The sequence below is a fragment of the Tursiops truncatus genome, chromosome 9 (assembly GCF_011762595.2).
Source record: "Tursiops truncatus isolate mTurTru1 chromosome 9, mTurTru1.mat.Y, whole genome shotgun sequence".
In the NCBI taxonomy this organism is placed as follows: Eukaryota; Metazoa; Chordata; class Mammalia; order Artiodactyla; family Delphinidae; genus Tursiops; species Tursiops truncatus.
In genome coordinates this window covers 66,434,327-66,457,817 of record NC_047042.1, presented here as the reverse complement: position 1 = coordinate 66,457,817, position 23,491 = coordinate 66,434,327, and positions in this window count along the sequence as shown.

Here is a 23,491-nt window from a genome sequence, read left to right as displayed (position 1 = left end):
GCCTCCTTTATCCAAGATAAGGTGACCATATATGTGTGGGTTTATCCCTGGGCTTTCTATCCTGTTCCATTGATCTATATTTCTGTTTATGTTCCAATACCATACTGTCTTGATTACTGTAGCTTTGTAATATAGTCTGAAGTCAGGGAGCCTGACTTCAGGTTCCTGTTTTCTTTCTCAAGATTGCTGTCACTATTTGGGGTCTTTTGTGTTTCCATACAAATTGTGAAATTTTTTGTTCTAGTTCTGTGAAAATTGCCATTGGTAGTTTGACAGGGATTACCTTGAATCTGTAGATTGCTTTGGATAGTGGAGTCATTTTCACAATGTTGATTCTTCCAATCCAACAACATGGTATATCTCTCCATCTATTTGTACCATCCTTAATTTCTTTCATCACTGTCTTATAGTTTCTGCATACAGGTCTTTTTTTTTTTTTTTTTTTTAGGCTCTGGACGCACAGGCTCAGTGGCCATGGCTCACGGGCTCAGCTGCTCCGCGACATGTGGGATCTTCCCAGACCAGGGCACGAACTCGTGTCCCCTGCATCGGCTGGCAGACTCTCAACCACTGCGCCACCAGGGAAGCCGCAATTACTAGGTATTTTATTCTTTTTATTGCAGTGGTAAATAAGAGTGTTTCATTTATTTCTCTTTCAGAATTTTCATAATTAGTGTATAGGAATGCAAGAGATTTCTGTGCATTAATTTTGTATCCTGCTACTTTACCAAATTCACTGATGAGCTCTAGTAGTTTTCTGGTAGCATATTTAGGATTCTCTATGTATAGTATCATGTCATCAGCAAACAGTGACAGTTTTACTTCTTTTCCAATTTGGATTACTTTTATTTCTTTTCTTCTCTGATTGCTGTGGCTAAAAATTCCAAAAGTGTGTTAAATAATAGTGGTGAGAGTCGCCAACCTTGTCTTGTTCCTGATCTTAGTGGAAATGGTTTCAGTTTTTCACCATTGAGAATGATGTTGGCTGTGGGTTTGTCATATATGGCCTTTATTATGTTAAGGTAAGTTCCCTCTATGCCTACTTTCTGGAGGGTTTTTATCATAAATTGGTGTTGAATTTTGTCAAAAGCTTTTTCTGCATCTATTGAGATGATCATATGGTTTTTCTGCTTCAGTTTTTTAATATGGTTTATCACATTGATTGATTTGCGTATATTGAAGAATCCTTGCATTCCTGGGATACACCCCACTTGATCATGTTGTGTGATCCTTTTAATGTGCTTTTGGATTCTGTTTGCTAGTATTTTGTTGAGGATTTTTGCATCTATGTTCATCAGTGATATTAACCTGTAGTTTTCTTTTTTTTGGCATCTTTGTCTGGTTTTGTTATCAGGGTGATGTTGGCCTCGTTGAATGAGTTTGAGTTCCTTCCTCTGCTAAATTTTGGAAGAGTTTGAGAAGGTTAGGTGTTAGCTCTTCTCTAAATGTTTGATAGAATTTGCCTGTGAAGCCATCTGGTCCTGGGCTTTTGTTTGTTGGAAGATTTTTAATCACAGTTTCAATTTCAGTGCTTGTGATTGGTCTGTTTATACTCTCTGTTTCTTCCTGGTTCAGTCTTATAAGTTTGTGCTTTTCTAAGCATTTGTCTCTTTCTTCTCGGTTGTCCATTTTATTGTCATGTAGTTGCTTGTAGTAATTTTTCATGATCCTTTGTATTTCTGCAATGTCGGTTGTTATTTCTCCTTTTTCATTTCTAATTCTTTTGATTTGAATGTTCTCCTTTTTTTCTTGATGAGTCTGGCTAATGGTTTATCAATTTTGTTTATCTTCTCAAAGAACTGGCTTTTAGTTTTATTGATCTTTGCTATCATTTCCTTCATTTGTTTTTTATTTATTTCTGGTCTGATCTTTATGATTTCTTTCCTTCTGCTAACTTTCGGGTTTTTTTGTTCTTCTTTCTCTAATTGCTTAAGGTATAGGGTTAAGTTGTTTATTTGAGAGGTTTCTTATTTCTTGAGGTAGGATTGTAGTGCTATAAACTTCCCTCTTAGAACTGCTTTTGCTGCATCCCATAGGTTTTGGGTCATCATGTTTTCATTGTCATTTGTTTCTAGATATTTTTTGATTTCCTGTTTGATTTCTTCAGTAATCTGTTGCTTCTTTAGTAGTGTATTGTTTAGCCTCCATGTGTGTGTATTTTTTACAGATTTTTTCCTGTAATTGATATCTATTCTCATAGCGTTGTGGTCAGAAAAGATACTTGATATGATTTCAATTTTCCTAAATTTACCAAGGCTTCGTTTGTGACCCAAAATATGATCTGTCCTGGAGAATGTTCCATGAGCACTTGAGAAGAAAGTGTAATCTGCTGTTTTGGGATAGAATGTCCTATAAATATCATTTAAGTCCATCTTGTTTAATGTATCATTTAAAGCTTGTGTTTCCTGATTTATTTTCATTTTGGATGATCTGTCCATTGGTGAAAGTGAGGTGTTAAAGTCCTCTATTGTTATTGTGTTACTGTCGATTTCCCCTTTTATGGCTGTTAGCATTTGCCTTATGTATTGAGGTGCTCCTATGTTGGGTGTATAAATATTTACAATTGTAATATCTTCTTCTTGGATTGATCCCTTGATCATTATGTAGTGTCCTTCTTTGTCTCTTATAATAGTCTTTATTTTAAAGTCTATTTTGTCTGATATGAGAATTGCTACTCTAAATTTCTTTGATTTCCATTTGCATGGAGTATGTTTTTCCATCCCCTCACTTTCAGTCTGTATGTGTCCCTAAGTCTGAAGTTGGTATCTTGTAGACGGCATATGTACAGGTCTTATTTTTGTATCCATTCAGCCAGTCTATGTCTTTTGGTTGGAGCATTTAATCCATTTATATTTAAGTTAGTTATCTATATGTATGTTCCTATTACCATTTTCTTAATTGTTTTGGGTTTGTTATTGTAGGTCTTTCCCTTCTCTTGTGTTTCCTGCCTAGAGAAGTTCCTTTAGCATTTGTTATAAACCATGTTTGGTGGTGCTGAGTTCTCCTAGCTTTTGCTTATCTGTAAAGGTTTTAATTTCTCCGTTGAATCTGAATGATATCCTTGCTGGGTAGAGTAATCTTGGTTGTAGGTTTTTCCCTTTCATCACTTTAAATATGACCTGCCACTCCCTTCTGGCCTGCAGAGTTTCTGCTGAAAGATCAGCTGTTAACCTTATTGGGATTCCTTTGTATATTATTTGTTACTTTTACCTTGCTGCTTTTAGTATTTTTTCTTTGTATTTAACTTTTTTTTTTTTTTTTTGCGGTACGTGGGCCTCTCACTGTCGTGGCCTCTCCCATTGTGGAGCACAGGCTCTGGACACGCAGGCTCAGCGGCCATGGCTCACGGGCCCAGCCGCTCTGTGGCATGTGGGATCTTCCCGCACTGGGGCACAAACCTGTGTCCCCTGCATTGGCAGGCAGACTCAACCACTGCACCACCAGGGAAGCCCTGTATTTAACTTTTGATAATTTGATTAATATGTGTCTTCGCATGTTTCTCCTTGGATTTATCCTGTATGGGACTCTATGTGCTTCCTGAACTTGATTGACTATTTCCTTTCCCATATTAGGGAAGTTTTCAATTATAATCTCCTCAAATATTTTCTCAGTTCCTTTTTTGTTCTCTTCTTCTTCTGGGACCTCTATAATTCAAATGTTGGTGCATTTAATACTGTCCCAGAGCTCTCTGAGACTGTCCTCAGTGCTTTTCATTCTTTATTCTGCTCTGTGGTAGTTATTTTCACATTTTTATCTTCCAGATCACTTCTCTGTTGTTCTGCCTCAGTTATTCTGCTATTTATTCCTTCTAGAGAATTTTTAATTTCATTTATTGTGTTGTTCATCATTGTTTGTTTGCTCTTTATTTCTTCTGTGTCCTTGTTAAACATTTCTTGTATTTTCTCCATTCTATTTCCAAGATTTTGGATCATCTTTACGGTCATTACTCTGAATTCTTTTTCAGGTAGACTGCATGTTTCCTCTTCATTTGTTTCATCTGGTGGGTTTTTACCTTGCTCCTTCATCTGCTGTGTATTTCTCTGTTTTCTCATTTTGTTTCACTTACTGTGTTTGGGTTCTCCTTTTTGCAGGCTGCAGGGTCGTAGTTCCTTTTGTTTTTGATGTCTGCTCTTTGTGGGTAGGGTTCATTCAGTGTGTTGTGTAGGCTTCCTGGTGGAGGGGACTGGTGCCTGTGTTCTGGTGGATGAAACTGGATCTTGTCTTTCTGGTGGGCAGGACCACGTCTGGTGGTATGTTTTGGGGTATCTGTGAACTTATGATTTTAGGCAGCGTCTGTGCTAACGGGTGGAGTTGTGTTCCTGTCTTGCTAGTTGTTTGGCATAGGGTGTCCAGCACTGTAGCTTGTTCATTGTTGAGTGGAGCGGGGTCTTATCGTTGAGATGGAGATCTCTGGGAGATTTTTCACTGTTTGATATTACATGGGGCTGGGAGGTCTCTGGTGGACCAGTGTTCTGAAATCGGCTCTCCCACCTAAGAGGCTCAGGCCTGACAGCTTACCAGAGCACCAGGACCCTTTTGGGAAGTCTGAGGTCTTCTGCCAGCATTCAGTAGGTGTTCTGTAGGGGTTGTTCCACATGTAGATGTAGTTTTGATGTATTTGTGGGGAGGAAGGTGATCTCCACGTCTCACTCCTCTGCCACCTTGAAGGTGCCTCTCTATTATATTTTTTAAAATTTTCTTGCTCATTGGAGAATATTCCCATTTGTTATTTTTTGCATACTCATACCTAATGTCAGGATAAAATGTTTTACAAATCATTTTTTTTTCTGTGTGACATCCTTCAGGTCAAGGAAGTGTTTAAATCAGCCAACTACATATGGTCTTTCAAATATTCACAATATTCACAGATTTGATTTAGATTCAATGAAACTTGTTCATTTTTAGTTAAAGAAGACTTGCGATCTGACTTCCAGAATGGTGTAGGAAGAGCCTCTGAAAATTCACCCTTCTGTAAAATCAATGATACTTGGCAAATCTGTCAAAATCAACTTTTTCAAACCTCTGGATATTAACTAAAAAGTTACAATGAGGAGTGTTTATTCAAGAAAAACAGCTGAACTCAGTATGAACAGTAAGCGTGTGGCATTTTAAGTTGCTTTGATGGGTTCTGGGTTTCTGAATCAAGATTCCAGTGATAATACCTCAGGATGGGGGCTTACTATACCAATTCCTTCTTCTCTTTCTGTCTTTGTCTTAGCTCTGCTCCGTAAGCCAGGCATGCCTGTAACAGGAGTCTGTTATATACTTCCTCCAGTCGCTCCCCCCAAAAGGTATTTTTCATATGTCTTATAATCAGAAAGTTCCAGTCATTTTTTAGCACTTAGGGTCTCAATTTGGATCTCAATTGGTGATCCTTAAAAATCTTGTTCTGTATCTTATTTCAATGAAAATCTGGAACAGCCTTGCTGAATGATGCCATTTTGATCTGATAGTCTTTTCTGAGTTATAAAAAAATGTGTAGTGAGCACTGAAGGGCATTCTAAGAGAAGTATAGGTAAAAAGGTTTTGTAGCATTAGAGACTATTGAATGTCCTTGTAACTCTGTGAAGAGGGATTTGACTTACTTCATCATGTAGATGTCGGTAAATGGGGAAAGATGTGACTGGAGATAGGCAGGCCACCTGCTGATTTTTTGCAAATTTGTGAATGTATATTTTCCACTTGCAAATATAACACCAACTAGGTGGAAGTGCCAATCTTGCCCTATTGGAGAACCATATAGATTATTCCGTAATTTCAGCCACAATAGTACTAAAGTAGAGCTACCTAATTTAAGCCATGATTGTTTGTTTTGGTTTGGGTAGATTAGAACTAAAACTGTTCTACCTGAACAAGTTCTGAGGATGTAGGATCCTCCTAGAGTCTATTAATTTGAACTGATTTGTAAATTGCTCTAACTGACCAAATCGCTGAGGGAGTAGTTCATAAAATATTGTATTGTGCTCTGAAGTTTGCTTCTAAAGAGCCTAATCCTGAATTTTGGAGCTCAGTGAGAAATAGACATGATTATAGCCATGAAAACACTGAACTGTTTCACCTCAGAACACACTAGACTACGTGCAAAGTCTACCAAGTTCACCCATTGCCACTGCCACTTGCTTTAGTCTGATTTCTTGGGGCATGAGAGGACTTGATTTCTCAAATTCTTCATTGGATCTCTAAATGTTGTACTGCCATGATACAGTGATTATACCTTTCCCAATTCATTCCTATTCAAAGGATCATTGTATAACCTTTTCTGAGTCCTTACTATGTATTGAGCATTGTGTATACCCAACCCTTCAATGACTGTCTCTTCTGAAAATACAATTCTTTTTGCTTAAGAGCAGCTAAAGTTAAGCCAAGTAAGCCTAGTTATTAAATGACTCAGACTCATGCTTCAGTAAGTGTCATCTGAGTTGGAATGAAAAGAAGTACTGCTACAATAGCATTCTCAAGATCATAGATCTCTTATCAACCTGTCTAAAGTAACTTGAATAAGTAAAACATTTGACAGCAAAGATTGTGCCAGCTCTTTTTCTAAGTGATGTTTTAGGGAAACTCCTCCACTCCTAAGTAAACAACACATTAAATAAACAGACCTGATATATTTTTGCCATCATAATAGCTGCTTCAGATAAGAGAACCATAATATAATAATTTCATATATTTCCTTAATGTATAGCTTCTTTAAAGACATTTTTCAAATATTAATTCAAAAATCCTCTAAATATGACCGGAAATACCATAGCCTCAGCATTATCTACCAAGTAATTTGTTCAAAAGTTTATAATAGGGCAAAACTGAAGCTACTTTTAACTTCAGATTCACTACATTATACTATAAAACTTAATTATGATTTCATTCATGAATGAACTATCAATATATATGCTGCTCATAGGCTTTTTGTTTTTTCTGTCTTATAGACACACACAGATAGATAAAACCTGTCCCTGTCCTTAAAGAACTTTAGAATCTAGTGCTATAGAAACATGCATGGATAAATCAATAATTGGTTGATTATGATACTTTATATAGTGGAAGGGGAAACTAAGGGATCCAGGTGCAAAGGATGGAGTATTCATTCAGATGAAGAAAAGAAAAGGGTGGGGGGGGGTTCTATTCCTAGAATAGATGGCACTAGAGCTAGGCTACCCCATGAAGAAAACAGAAAAATGAGAGGGAGCAACATGCCTTTCAGTTGGGGAAAACATAAGGCTTAAAGGCAGAGAGACAAGCAGAAATACTCAAGAATACTAACACTTTGCGTCAATTTATAGTGTATATAACAGTAATGTGTCCGTTGAAAACACAGGATTTTTTTGTCAATATTGTATGTTAAGAGATGCCAATAAACTGAGGCATATTTTCCTCAATAAAATATGCTTTCATTTCTTAAAGTTTGCTTAACAAAAGGAGTTCAAAATGTTATATACTGTTTTGCTACAGCTCCTATGCTTTTCAAAATTATTTATTATTTGCAAAATATTTATAAAGGACTTTCTAACCCTTTGAAATATAATTATTTGGACACAAGATGTCTCAAATTCAGAAGCATCAAAGTACATAATACCATTTTTTTTTTACATCTTTATTGGAGTATAATTGCTTTACAATGGTGTGTTAGTTTCTGCTTTATAAAGAGTGAGTCAGTTATACATATACATATGTTCCCATATCTCTTCCCTCTTGTGTCTCCCTCCCTCCCACCCTCCCCATCCCATCCCTCTAGGTGGTCACAAAGCACCGAGCTAATCTCCCTGTGCTATGCGGCTGCTTCCCACTAGCTATCTACCTTACGTTTGGTAGTGTATATATGTCCATGCCTCTCTCTCACTTCGGCATAGCTTACCCTTCCCCTCCCCATATCCTCAAGTCCATTCTCTAGTAGGTCTGTGCCTTTATTCCTGTCTTACCCCTAGGTTCTTCATGACATTTTTTTTTCTTAAATTCCATATATATGTGTTAGCATACGGTATTTGTCTTTCTCTTTCTGACTTACTTCACTCAGAAATGCAAATCAAAACTACAATGAGATATCATCTCACATCAGTCAGAATGGCCATCATCAAAAAATCTAGAAACAATAAATGCTGGAGAGGGTGTGGAGAAAAGGGAACCCTCTTGCACTGTTGGTGGGAATGTAAATTGATACAGCCACTGTGGAGAACAGTATGGAGGTTCCTTAAAAAACTACAAATAGAATTACCATATAACCCAGCAATCCCACTACTGGGCATATACCCTGAGAAAACCATAATTCAAAAAGAGTCATGTACCAAAATGTTCATTGCAGCTCTATTTACAATAGCCTGGAGATGGAAACAACCTAAGTGTCCATCATCGGATGAATGGATAATACCATTTTTTTAAATTTCAAGTTCCCAGTAGGAATTGTAGCTGTCTCCTATTTTGTGGCTTAGTGCCAAAAGTAATTTTATTAGTCAAATGAAGTTAACACATTTTCATTTTAACTAAGGGCAATTTACTTCCTGCTGTTCATTTACAGTTTCCTCTCTTAATGACTGATTTAGTAAAATCTAAAGATTGCCCAAGGCTGCTACTCAGCAGGTCATTAACAAGTTGTAAATGAGAGGGACATTTAGACCATCACTTCAATCATACGTGTGTATCTATATTAAAAAAAAAAACAACACTAAATTATGTTAGATAATGAGAACTCTTACCTGAAATACCTATTTTATTCCCAGTGGCATGATGCCCTATAGTCCAGATAACCTAAAGGATATTTTGGTAAGGAGTAAGACTTAAGATTGTATATTTTTTTGTTTTGCTTTGTTTTATTTGGTTCTTTATCACAAAGTGAATCCCATGTAATTATTACCCATATCAAGAGGACGAATAGCAAATGGCACCCTCAGAGCCCATTCTTCATGTTTTCCTGTCTAAACCACTTAACCCTCCTTTCCCATCCTAAGGTAACCACTATCCTGATTTTACTGAAGTGCTTCCTGAGTTTTCTTCATAAAGTAGGTTGGTTCTTTAGATACCAACTAAGTATATATGCCTAAGCACTTAAAAAACATAATTCAACAGACTAAATTTGAAGATCTAACTGCCTTTATTTAATGATTCGTGAATCGGGCAGCATCCCATCTTAACAAATAGAAAGGATTGCCAAGGAGCTGCACAAAATGAAAGGCTTTTATTGTTGGAAGGAGGTGGGAAAAAGAAACTTCTAGCAAAGAGTGGATTATTTCAGGCAAGGTCACCTTCCTTTGGGGGACAACAGGGGTCTATAAGGCAGATTAGCTCACTAGTGCTGAGCAGGTTATTCCAGACAGACTGGTTAAGATTACTTTCCAGGGAGAGGCTGAAACTGAAATTAGGTTAGGTATTAAGTCACCATTCCATTCGGTGACATGCACTTAGCACAAGTGACTCTCTTTGGACCTGTTACGTTTTTTTTAACAACACTGTAGTTGAGTTTCTCTTCATTCTGAACATTAAATGTATAGAATCACACAGTTTATATTTTTCGTCTGGCTTCTTTTGTTCAACATTGGTTTTATGAGATTTAATTATGTTGCTGCATGTTTGTTCGTTTTCATTGCTGAATATTATTACATTTTATTAAAAAATCTCTATCCATTTTAATATTGATGGAAAATTCAATTTATGCTGATTAAGCATATTGCTGCCATTGGACAGTTCTTAGAGCATGTGTGCATGAATTGCAATGGGTTACATATCTAGGTGTGTAATTTTGGCTCTTAGAACATGTGCAGCTTCAACTATAGTGCTAAACTTTTGTCATATACCAGTAGTTTATGTGAGCTCCTAATGCTATACATCCTTACCAGTATTCGACTTCCAACAGACTTTTAAATTTTATCCATTCTGGTGAGGTATCTTATTGTAGTTTGGGCCTCTCAGTGTTGTGGCCTCTCCCATTGCGGAGCACAGGCTCCGGAAGCGCAGGCTCAGCGGCCATGGCTCATGGGCCCAGCCGCTCCGCGGCATGTGGGATCTTCCCGGGGCTCAAACCCGCGTCCCCTACATCGGCAGGCGGACTCTCAACCACTGCGCCACCAGGGAAGCCCAATACTTACTTTATTGTATGTTTGTTTATGGTATATAGAAATGTATATGAGTTTTGTATATTGATCTGGTACCTAGCAACTTTTTAGGCCTTTGTAATCCTATTCATAGATTTTATTTTTCTTTAAAAAGTTTTATGAACATAATCATATTCTCTGAAAATAATGACTTCTTGTTTCTTGCATGAAAATCCTTATAAAATGTATTTCTGTATTTTGCATGCCTCAGTAGCAGGAAATAAAATGTTATAAAGGGGAACTAAGGGCAAAGTTTTATTTTTTCCCCAGAACGAATAACAAAATTTATATAATGCTTTTTATTCATCTATTGATATGATCTGTTTTCTTCTCTATTTTGCTAAAACGTAAATTACTTTGGTTTTTAGAAAACATTAAGACAATCTTGTATTCCTAGAGTCAAGACAACTTTTCCATGGTATTTTATCCTATTCATGTATTGATTCAAAATACATGGTATTTCTATCCTATTCATAAATATTTTGTTTAGGAATTTTGCATTTAGTTATTTAATGAGTTTGGTTGTAATTTTACTTTCTTATATAATCTTTTAAAATTTTTAGCATATAGATAATGCTGACCTCAAAATATAAAGATAAATTATGGTTCGTGTATAAAATAAATATGTCTATGGCAGTTTTAAAGGAATAAGCTAAGATGTAGACAAATCTCCAAAATATACTGAAGAGTTAAAAAAAAGGCTCAACACAGTATGATACAATTTTATAGTGTTTAGATACAAATAATCCAATTATGGAACATCTACTCCATATAAATATAAATATGTGATTAAAGTGTAAAATCATACATAGGAATGATAAACACTTACAGAGATGGTTACAACTAGGTAGAGATAAACAGACATGAGATTGGAGAGAGAGACCTCAATTTTATCTGCTTAATTTATGTTTGTGTTTAAAAAATATTTGAAGGAAATATGGCATAAAACTGAACGGTAGATACAGGGTTTTTGGTATATTTTTATATCTACATTTGAAATATTTTAAAGTAAAACAAGTTACATAACAAAAAACAAAGTTAAAAAATAAAAATGAGCACTTCTTTGTATACAAGAGACTAAATTAAATGATATATGAAAAGCACCTCATTCAAAGCCCACCATATATTACCAAAGACATAATCACATGATGGTTCCCAATAATAATATTATTTTCACACGAATCCATAAGATAATGAAGAGCAGTAAATTAATATAAACATCTTTCCATATTTTCTCCTAAACTCCTAATGATACATTACTAAATTTATATGAATGATTGGTATAAAAGGTTTGAATACTTTGCTTCTTACTTAATCTAGGATTAATGAGGACTCATTCAGTTGCAAGCTAATGGACTAAAATAGAACCTGCATATCAGTAAAATTACTGGATTATCTAATTGACTAATCCAGGGAAATTTTGGTTCTTAAACACAGCTTGGTCCAAGAGGTCAAATGACATCAGGAATCTGCTGTTTTCCTCTTCTTGGAGCCTCAAGGTGGCTCCAGGATGCTCCACACTCACATGCTCGCTGTCTTAGTTTGGGCTGCTATACCAAACATTACTGGGTAGCTTGTAAACAACAGACATTTATTTCTCGCAGTTCTGGAGCCTGGAAATCTGAGATCAGGGTGCCAGCATGGTCAAGTTCTGGTAAGAACTCTTCTGGGATGCAGACTCCTGACTTCTCTTTGTATCTTCACATAGCAGGGCAGAGAAAGGAAGCAACCTTTTTCCTGACTCTTATAAGGGCACTAATCCCATTCATGAGGGCTCTACTCTCACAACCTCATCTAATCCTAATTACCTCCGAAATGCTCCACCTCCTAATATAAATTGATTGATTTTTCTTGAAATAATAATCACTTGTAAATTTACTTATGTAATTTCTTAGGTAATCTGAATTTAAACATTTTAAAATGCTGTTTTAAAATACTCACTAATTCTATAATGAATTTCCTTTACTCAATCATTAATCTAATGGTTAATAACACAGATTTTTAAGGTCCATATACTAATTGGAGTTGTCCCTTTGGAAACGTGGCATATTTGCTTGCTATACACCTTTTCAAGTACTTTCTTATGCTCTGTGTCAAAATATTGAAAAATGTGTAACAGATGCATCATTGAAAATTCTTTAAATAAAAAACAAACAAATGCATTTAAATCACATCTAACTTTTTTATGATGCAACTGTGAATTAGGTCCTTCTTTTATTGGTAATTAAAATGTGGAGCAAATGGTGTAGACTTTGGCAAAGAGTGATAATCTCTCCAAACTAACATGTTGTCAACTGTATTCATAAAATAAGGATCTATTCTCTTGATCAAGGGTACGTTTTAAAGGTTAGGAAGTGGGCTTCCCTGGTGGTGCGGTGGTTGAGAGTCTGCCTGCCGATGCAGGGGACACGGGTTCATGCCCCGGTCCGTGAAGATCCCACATGCCGCGGAGCGGTTGGGCGCGTGAGCCATGGCCGCTGAGGCTGCGTGTCCGGAGTCTGTGCTCCGCAACGGGAGAGGCCACAACAGTGAGAGGCATGCGTACAGCAAAAAAAAAAAAAAAAAAAAGTCTATAAAACATAGTTCATGTTAATGAAAAGAGTAAAAATAGAAAACTTAAAGTAGATGATAGACAACCAAAGTAACACTTATGACAACAATTAAAAATGGATTAAATTTCCCTATTAAAATTCAAAGACTGTCTGAATGGATCAAGAATACAATCAGATATGGGAATATATGTATATATATAACTGATTCATTTTGTTGTGAAGCTGAAACTAACATACCATTGTAAAGCAATTATACTCCAATAAAGATGTTAAAAAAAAAAAAAAGAATACAATCAAACTTCATGCTCTTTTAGAAGTGGTAAACCTAAAGCTGTGTGAACAAAATGGATTTAAAAATATATGTGTGTGTCTCTGTGTGTGTGTATAATGCCAAATGTAGAGTGGTTTATTATATGTATATTTAATTTTATATCATACAAGCATCACAGTCTTTCAAGTTCCTATTACAGTTTTTTAAGAATCAAACAACATTCAGGGTATTATTACTAATAGTTTGCTTAGTGCACAAATCATTAGGTACAGGTACTACAGCAACAACAAAATAAAATTAGATATTATCCATAAATATTTATTGATAAAAGATCAAAATGTTGGATGTGGCTAACACCTAACATGTGTTTACATGTAATAACAAGAGAGCAGATCAAATCAGGGCACAATATCCGACATGAGGGATCTGACAGGAGGAGAACAAGCATCCATTTTACCACATTTCTGAAACAATTTTAGCAAAATGTTAAAGATAAAATATTCTGTTTTTACCAGCATCCTGAATTTAGGAAGAGTATAAAACTTAATCATTTGTTTTCTTTTGCTCTTATAAGCTTTAAATAATATTTGAATAAAAGGAGCAAATTGTTTTAAAAAGAAAGTGTTGATTGTATGGTGTTCACTGTAGATAGTGTTGGTGTTTTCAAATAATAAGGATAAATAAATTCATTAAATCAAGATCAATTAGTTTTAGAAGGGTATATAATTTATTAGATTTACATAAGTATTTTCCACTTAGAGTTAATTAATGTCATTAATATTATAAAAAGGATGTCAAAAATTAATACAGTATCAAATATAAATTCATATTAATGTCAAGCTTAAATTAAAACATCTTATTGCTATTTTAATACATTTTATATTTGAGTCATTTTTGATACTATTTTCCGAGTTAATAAATGAAAGTTTCTTAGTAACCTATTCTTGAACTGAGGTTGCTTGTCCATCCATATTTGAAGTAACCTTTCTTCAATAATGGGAGGAACGCCATTCATCTTCCTCCCCAGTAAAGATTTACATAAAACCTTTTTTTTTTTTTTGCATTTTTTTCCCCTGTAACAGCTGTGCCTTCTCCTCAAATACCCCATAGGAATAGTTTTAGCATGGTAAGAACAAACATCCTGCTGTGTTGTATTACTTTCATATACTAATTACAACACAAGCTGCAAGATCTACTTGGTCTCACACTTTACAGGTGAAAAATAAAATAGGTTAAAAATAAACATTTTATATTCTTATTCTAAGGAAAAATGGTGGGGGCTGAGTCACTGGAGCTAAAATAAACAGAGTACTAGGAGAAGGGTCTTTTGAAGCTGTTATCCATTTCTAATACACTATGTTGCAGAGGAGTTTAGGAGAGAAAAGTTTTGTATAATAAATAGGCAAACGGAAACAGTTTTAGTTCTTAAAAGAGGTTTAAATGAAGAACAGAGATGATGATGGTAAAGCATAGTTTGTAACTGTAAGTCCTCAGGTGTGGAACATTTTCGAAGTAACTGCATATTAATTTGATAACGTTATCAGAATATTTAAATTTCATGCAAATATGATAAAGGAAATATTTTGCTTTCATAATAAAATGCCTTTACCTCCTTCAAATTACTACCATCATTTCATTTAAAGATATATTTAAAGTTCTCCCATATTATAATGCACAATAAATTATGTGATATTCATTCTACTAATTATCTGTTGTTTATGTCTAGGAAAATATGTTTATTACTTATGATTCATTATCTTCACTATACTTATTGGAATTATTAATTTTATATCTCTAGCTCTGTTTTGAAATTACCATTTTTTTCCTGAGAAGAAATTTTACCTGGGGTGACATATAAAAATATTTTTCATTTTTATTATTAGGACACTTCTCATATACTCATTAAATTGTAACAGAGTAATTATGTTTCCATTATTTTCTTGAAATTAGATGGTGGAAGAGGATGTGTTGTTATATTATAACATTCTTGATGTAAATCATGAATTATCTTTTATTAAGGACCAGGTATAAAATAATATTTTCAGACTTTGATACAGATTTGGAAATGATACAAATTGTAATCAGTAGAAAGAGCAGGATAATATAGTAGTAAACTTGCACATTTACAGTATAAAACATTGTCCATTCTAGATAAACATGATTCACTAGTAGTATTTTTGCACATAATCACTAATACATTTATGCATTTTATGCATTAGTTTACACAGTAATTTGTAAAAAGTTCTGTTGTAGATTTCTAAGATAGTTAAAAGGAAGCCTCTGAATGTGAGTTAAGTAATAATATACTATTGTCCATGACATCTTGAAAACAGTCAGCTGTCTAAAAAACTTATATATTGGTCCACTCCAGGAGAAAATGTAGGGGAAAAAATGAGATGAATAGGAATAATTATTTACACATATGAAAAGAAAATTTTCTTGGCAAAGACCATGGAATTTTATAAGGAGAATGCATGAAACTCAGGTCTATGAATAACATTAACCCATTTATCATCAGAAAGCATTGTAGATTTATGTTTTATTTCATAATCTTTTTGTTAGCTCTATTTTCTTTGTTTTATTTCTTCAGTAAAGTCTTTTTGATGATTTTTCATAAAATCACCCTGCTTTCTCTAAACTAGTGGGGAAAAGGAGGGAGACGTTTTTAATCATGGTTAAGTTTGGAAAGTAGAGGGAAGAATTAGCCCTAAAAATCAGAGATCAGAGTCATGAGGATGCTGAAGACCTGCTGGTGGGGACCACTGTTTCTCCACGAATTCTTTTTGCCAGTTCATTGAGAATATGTGAGGTGTGTGTGAGTGAGCATACTCATGATTTCTTCCCCTTCCTTCTTGAAGATTTGGTGACTGATCTGGACTCTAATCCTGGTCACAATATTTACTAAATTAAGGCACAATTTTAATTTTGTTTAAATTCACAATTTCATTCTTACCTCAAGACTGCTTGAAACATATAATGTATATTATTCTAATTTTACATATTAAAGGCTTTAGATTTTAATGCATAAGTAATTTTTATAAAATAATAAAGCACATTGAGATCTGATTGTCTTCAAGGCAATATGTTGGTCTATTTCCGGTCATTGCATTGATTGAAAAATATCCTACAGTTCATATTTCTTTAACTCCTACTGCTCTTTTAATCAAGCAATTTAAATAAGTACATTTTTATTACATCCAAGATGCTTAGAAAAGTAAATTTTAATATACGTGATTCAGAATAATTCTGTATGTAACCTTATAATTAATTGTGAAAATAATTTTAATTTAAGGATTAAATTTTAAATGAATGTCAAATTAACTCATCTATAACGTATGTGCCAGAACTTCCAGAGTATCGATTTCCAACAGAATTTATTATGTTTTGTAATTTAACCCCAAAAGGGATTTGCTTCCTCAAAATTCTTCGCAACAGCTCAGTGAGATTATTTTCGGAATAAATAGTAACTAGTCCTATTATTTATTCCAAATAAAAATTGCTTCTAGTGATTTGGCCAATGATTTTAGAAAAACGTAAAGATTACACTTCTAAAAGTGAATTAAGCTCCTGCATTAGTTTATAAAACACTGAGGAGTTTGGCATTACCAATTTAACCATTTCTACGCTACTAGAAATGTATTTAATTTCTTAATTATTTATTTTATAAACTAATTTCTATAAAAACAGTGCGAAATTTGGAGTTTTGAGGACTAAAATGGAATATTTTAACACGTGATCTGGGATCGTAGTATAAGTTGATGAATGAAAAATGAAGGGATAGAGGAGATTCATTTGTTCATCCAAGAATTATTTTTTTAGTATGGTCTATGAACAAGAATTTATACTAGTCTTTGGAGATGTATAGACTCCAGGCCTCAAGAAACTGGCAGTCTAATGAGTAGAAAGTAAACCAATAATTAAAATGAGTCATGGCAATAAATTTAAAGTATTTAAATCCATCATTAAAATAGAAAAACAACACCAAAATTTAGACAGACACTGCTTCCACAAAAACTCAAATAATTAGGTAAATACAGGATAAAATATACACCCGCTACAGGCCTTTAAAGAAAACAGAAAGCAAAATATAAATATGAATCTAAGGACTTCCCTGGTGGTGCAGTGGTTAAGAATCCACCTGCCAGTGCAGGGCACACGGGTTCGATCCCTAGTCCAGGAAGTTCCTACATGCTGTGGAGCAACTAAGCCCATGTGCCACAACTACTGAAGCCCACATGCCTAGAATCCGTGCTCCACAACAAGAGAAGCCACCACAATGAGAAACCTGCGCACCACAACAAGAGTAGCCGCCGCTCGCCACAACTAGAGAAAGTCTGCACACAGCAACGAAGACCCAACGCAGCCAAAAATAAATAAATAAGTAAATTAAGAAATATATACATGAATCTAGGTAGACTCTGAAGTAACTCTACTAAATGAAGTTTTTATTATTTGAGAAACAAAATTTATAATAAGCCGTAGTTGTATGTCATTAACATGTATAAATGAATCATTGAACTCTTAGGAAGGATTAACAATTTTAACATAGCTTTCTCAGTATTTCACTATTAAGTAGAAAAATAAATGAGATAGCTGAATTAAGTAATTATTAACGATTACATGGTAATTATATGTCCAAATTTTCACCTTCCAATGAAAAGATAAAGCTTTTTATAGTGTCCATTAAGCATTTACAGTAGATGGTTACATGAGTGACCTTAGAGAAATTCAGTAAACTAAAAATCAGAAACTCTGAAACAAAGCTTTTGGGAAACAAATGAAGATGAGCAATCAAATTAAACATTGAAAATCATGAGTTATAAAAGCAGTAAAACAATAAAATGAATAAGTCACTCCAAGGGCCAAGTCCTTGTAAAATAATGTAATTGTCAAATAATATTCAAAAGTCAAAGAAAAAGGAGATGACATGAGTACATATAATTTGAAGGTAGAATAGATATTATTATCGGAAAATACTGTGTGCAATTCTAAAACAAAACAAAACAAAAAATCAGGACATAATGTTTCCATGAGAAAAAGAAAAGGTCAAAAGGGTTAAAAATAGAAAACATAAGTTACCTAGTACAACTGAAAGAAAAATTTAAAGCTATCAAACTGTTATTCAAACTCTGAAATAATAGATTGATAATTTGAATTATCAAATTCAAACTGTTCAGACTCTGAAAAAGACTATTTCAGAGTTTCATTCATGAGCACTTTTATTTTTTCAGCTCCTCAGAAATAGCTTCCTTCCATACTTACAATATTATTACACTGAAAATAATCTTATTTAAAAAAACAGCATACAAAAACATTGGAATAAAATTAAAACAAAATGTACATTGATTTTGCAGAAAAAAGAATAAATAAAATTTTAATAAGAATTATAAAGAATTAAAAAATGTAAAAAAAAGCCAATTCATGTGGTTTAATTCAATATTGATACTATTTTTTTCGAATTACTGCATATAATCAAAGCTATTTCAACTTTAATAATTTTGAAAAATATTTTAAAGCTTAAAAGAATTTCTTTTGAAAAATAAAAAAGTGCATTTGCATAGATGTAAGTAAATGCTGTGTATGCCATAATAAATGTTAGCTAATCAGAAAGCTCAAAATAAAAAATGTAGCCGTTGAAGACGTAGCAGTTTCACACTACTAATAGAAAGTGGTGGCACTATATTTACAGTGAGGGAAATATTGATAAAATGTTAAACAATATCAACTTGCATAACAAGGTGGATAGTATAGTAATATGCTATTGCACTTTGTATGCATGTGTGTGAATGTGTTTACATCTGTGCGACGTTTTACTGAGTGGGTCATTTCCTATTGGCCCTCAAATGATGGCTAGGGTCAGATACTTTCTTGGGCTTACTAAGAGGAAAGAGAAAAAAAACAAACTCTGAAAATGCATCTCCGCTCAAAAATCTTCCCCTGCACCCTTCCCAGGAGAGGACCGGGAAGAAGAGAGAGCAGGAGGGACCAGGGCATTATGGGAAAGGTAGTGTTAGTGATGATAAGTGTTAGGGGTGAGAGGTAACTTACTTCCCTCTCAGCAGGGGAGGGGGTTTGAGTCCCACTTCACTCAAAACCAAATGAATGGGTAGCTCTAAGAAACTGTCTGGTAGATACTGAGAGTGGTTTTCTAGAAGGAGATGAGCATCTTCTTTCCCACTGAAACTCAGGCTTCTCTATTGCAACTGAAACAGTGAAATGTGGTGACAAAGTTTCTGCAAAAACTGGGCCTGTGTTTCTGGAGTTTGGAAGAAAGTATGAATTTTGAGGCTGAAGACAATATCTTGTGTGAGGTTCCTGAAGGTAGAGGCTTTTGAGAGTAGCCAGCAATAGGCTGGAAAAGATCTTTGGGATAGTATGCCTGAGATGAGGGCAGCAGACACCCATGCCAATCTCTGCAATTCTTGGAGAATAAAAAGGGTCTCATAAAGGAGTATAGAGCCCAGCGTAGGGGTAAGAGCTGTTTGTGCCCAGGGAAGTCATGCCCTGGACAGAGGCTAGGGTGCTGATCAGGGCCCAAAAGGGAGATGGGTTTTTCTCCCTCAGGTGTTTCTGTATGACTGGGAGCGAAGCTATTGATACAATCTACCTCAAGAAATCATACACATTGTAAACTCAGAAATCACACACCAGTGGAGGCCACCAGAATTACATAAGATATTAGAATCTTAAAATGTACTGAATACTGAGTTCAATTTTAATAAACAAAAGTAGGGAATTTAAGGGAAGAGATAGTTGAGAGAGAAGAATAAAACATACTGTTTCTGAAGATAGAAGCCATAAATCTAAAAGTCATTATGTTGATTATTGAATGAATTGTGACTCCTCAATAAGCAGGTTATGTATAGGTAGCATAATCGTATGTCTACATGTTCATGGAAAATGTTCTGGCAAGTTACAAACTAAATTGTTAATGGTGGCTGGTTATCTCTAGGAAGCAAGATTAAAGAAGGTGGTATTGTAAAGGAAAATGTATTTTCAGATTGTAAGACTGTTTTTTAGAGATTTTTAATAACAAAAAATATATTAATTTTACAATTGCAAATTAATTGAAAACAACTTTACAAATTCAATTGCATAACATTCAAAAAGAACATATGCCTATGAATGAAATGGAATAAGTTCCGTCCTGCTTTTCAGAAATAGTTGGGTTTCTTTACATTTAAGTAAGCACTAATGTAGTAGAAAGGGAATAATTCCACTAATTAAAACTGGTAGAGTATTAGCTAATACTTAAGCTAATACTTAAAAAGCTAACAGCTTCTATTATTTGTTAAGGACAAGAATTTTTGCTTATTATTGCCTTGTCATGAACAGCTACTTCTCAATTACATGTGATAATGAGAGACAAAAATTGCATGGGTAATTTAAAGCCACAATAATACCCTAATGTAATTTTAGATAGTATTTTCCATCTTTCCCTCTTTATAAGCTCTTGACAGTACTACTAGCAATTGCAGGTACTAACTGGTTCAGGTTTTATAGCTTCTCTGTCATCTTCCTCCCACACTTTGATGAACCTATTGGCTTGAAGTGAAATGATTGAAAAGTAGTCATAGACAGAAAAAAAAAAAAAAGGAGAAGAAGCAGGGAGACTCTGTGAATCCAGTACCATATAGTCAGGCTATGAAACCCAAAAGTTAAATGTAAAATATTAATTGTCCTGAATTTATGTGACTATTTCTCAAACATAATGGTATGCATATGTCAATAGCTCACGTTTTATTACTAAGGCGGTTCTCTAATTACAGCTTCTCAGATCTCTGTTGTCAATTATGGTATTAAGCTGCATGGGGATGTTTTAATGATGGCAAACTTGATAAATGGACACTTTTTATTGTTGTCTATTTCTTCCATCAGTTCGGTTATATCAATTCCAACCCATATAAAATCAACCATGGGTTGTTAAAATGGCTTTTTGAGTGAGTAACATATTCAGTGAAATGAAACTGTGTCACCATAATTGTCTCTTAGCACTAGGACAGTCTTTTCTAGTGGTGGCAGCTTCTCTCTCCGTCTGTCTCTTATTCTGTTGACTAACTAGGCTTAAAGATAAAGACTACCTCACCTACCCGCACTGGCTTCTCTTCATAACCTCTCAGTGCTCGCTTTTATTCCCTGTCCTTTCTCATTCTCTTTCAATCGTGTATTAGAAACATGAGTTGTGCTAGTTTTCATTTTCTTCACTTCTCCATAGGAATATAGTTAGGTTTCCCCCTTTGGCTCTCCTTGGAGCATATAAAAAGGCTACTCTTCTCCATTTATTAAGCTTTAAAAAAAATTCTAGCCAACTAATTCTTATTCAACTCTCCAGTAAGGTTTTGGTTCCCTTCACTGCAGCCAACTGCCATTTTCAAAGATTATACTCTTGTCAGGATTAACGCAAACATCTTACCTTTAGTTATTAATGGAACTAAAATTTAAAATATTGCTTTCCTCTTATTTCTTTTTCTGTTTTCAAAATCTCAACCCCGACCTGAATTCATTTCTTATCACTTCTGTCTGAATGATAGTATTGCTTTGGTTCAAGGGTCCAATATATTACATTAAAATACCCTTCTTTACCCAACTACCTTGGGCTTATAAAAGAGCAAGTCACTTCAAAAAATTATTGATATTTAAGGAATACCTCTCACCAGTTCTATAAATCGCAAAATAAAATATTCTGATAAATTCCAGTTTCCAGGAAGAGTCATCATCCTAACACTACAGTCCTTTTAAAATTTGTTTTGTTTTACTTTTAATGACCTCTCCTGACCACCTGATGTATGAAACAAAAAAGAGATAACTCTCCAGCAGCATATTTTGGCTAAATAAAAATTGTTGTAGCCAATATGTTGAAATGTACAGCCTGTGGATGTAAATAAAACACAATTTTATTTTTTAATTTTATTCAGTGAGGAAGCTTGTTTTTTCTCCCACTGGATGAAAATGTGTGCTGAATCTAGTGTGACAGACGGTTCTAGATTTATCTCAAGTTATAAAACATAGTCTCAATTTAGCGATTAGAAGCATTTAGTGTAAGATATTAATCAGTATTTCTAACTTCATTCAAAGCATGACAATAGCACTTTTACACACACAGAAAAAAAAATAACAGTCACACACAAAATAAAACCTCTTAAAAAATCTGTTGCCTCTCTAAACCTGATACATTTTTTATGCTCTTGCTTGAGGGGTTCCTGAGAATCTTGGCTCCGAATCTTTTTTCATTTTCTTTGTAATATTGATTTGCCGCCTTCTGTGGCAATTGTTGCTTCTTGGTGCCTAAGCTGAAATTCCAATTTTGACGTCCTCTTTCACTGACATTTTAATGGCTCAGAAGAATTCCTTCACCAGTGAGTGTGTACTGGTAATATCTCAAATATCAAGAGAAACTTTCTAAAATGCATAAAGATATAACTCACGTCAACTTAGCAGAAGAGTTAAGTGGCTTGTGCAAGACAATGTAAAACATTAATTCAGATATGCTAAATACTTCACAGGTTGTCCAAAGTTTTATTAGCCTCAGATTCAAAAGATGAAAACTACATACTTGGCATGAGAATAGTCTGTCAACAGGAACAAACCTATTCAGATGTTGGGAGAAATAAATCCAGATATATGGTTTCTGATATTTCAAATATTCAATGAAAATTTCTTAGGAAAATTAGTAGAGAGCTTGAGTATCTAAATTGAGCAAAGTGTCCTCAAAACAGTCACAAATTCTAGGTGAACTACACTGATTATAACGATACAAAACTCAACCAGCCTTCTTAACCTGAAGTTCAGAAAAAATATAAAACAAATAATACATCCCTAAGGTCAAAATAAAAAACAATGTAGATCTGTTGAAGATTAAACAAGGTTTGCCTTATAACAAAAATTTAGCAATCAAAAACTCAGAAGTTTACTAACAAAAGACTTTTTACCAAAGAACTACATAGATAAGTCCAATTGGACCCAGATATCTATTTTCAGACATAAAAATGAAGAGAGTAACAATTTTCCAATTGTTACTGAAGCTTCATAATGTTGACAGTTGATAATTTGGTATGTCAATATATCAATATGAGATTGAGAGATTTTTTTAATGAATGAGCTTGTTGTAGCTAGTATCTTTTGAGGTTGAAGAAAACAAAAGTTCCACTCAATAAGAGGTAGGACGGTGTGTGTTTTCAAATATAAAGAGAATCTCATGGAACCCAAGGGGAGAAAGTATGTTTAGGCTTTAAATGAATTGGAATTGAAGGACAGCAATTCTGGCCTGACCAAAGAGCTATATAACCACTCTAATTTCTGATTTTCTTTTCATATGTATGCCATTCTCTTCGCTCATCTGTTTTCTTTTTCCTTTGCACATGGACTACTATAATTACTGGGACCAGCATTAAACTATTGTGCCTCTGCTGAGAGTTTATACATTGGTCATTCATCTCTCTTGTAAACTATCTGCTAGGTTCACCCCAGCCCATTTGGTCCAATCTGCTGTTGACAAGGAGACACAGAGTTTTCTGATACTTACGGTTTCCCCTTCTAGAAATATGCCTATTATTGGCTTGATTTTGAATTGAGACGTAGTAGTGTTCTGT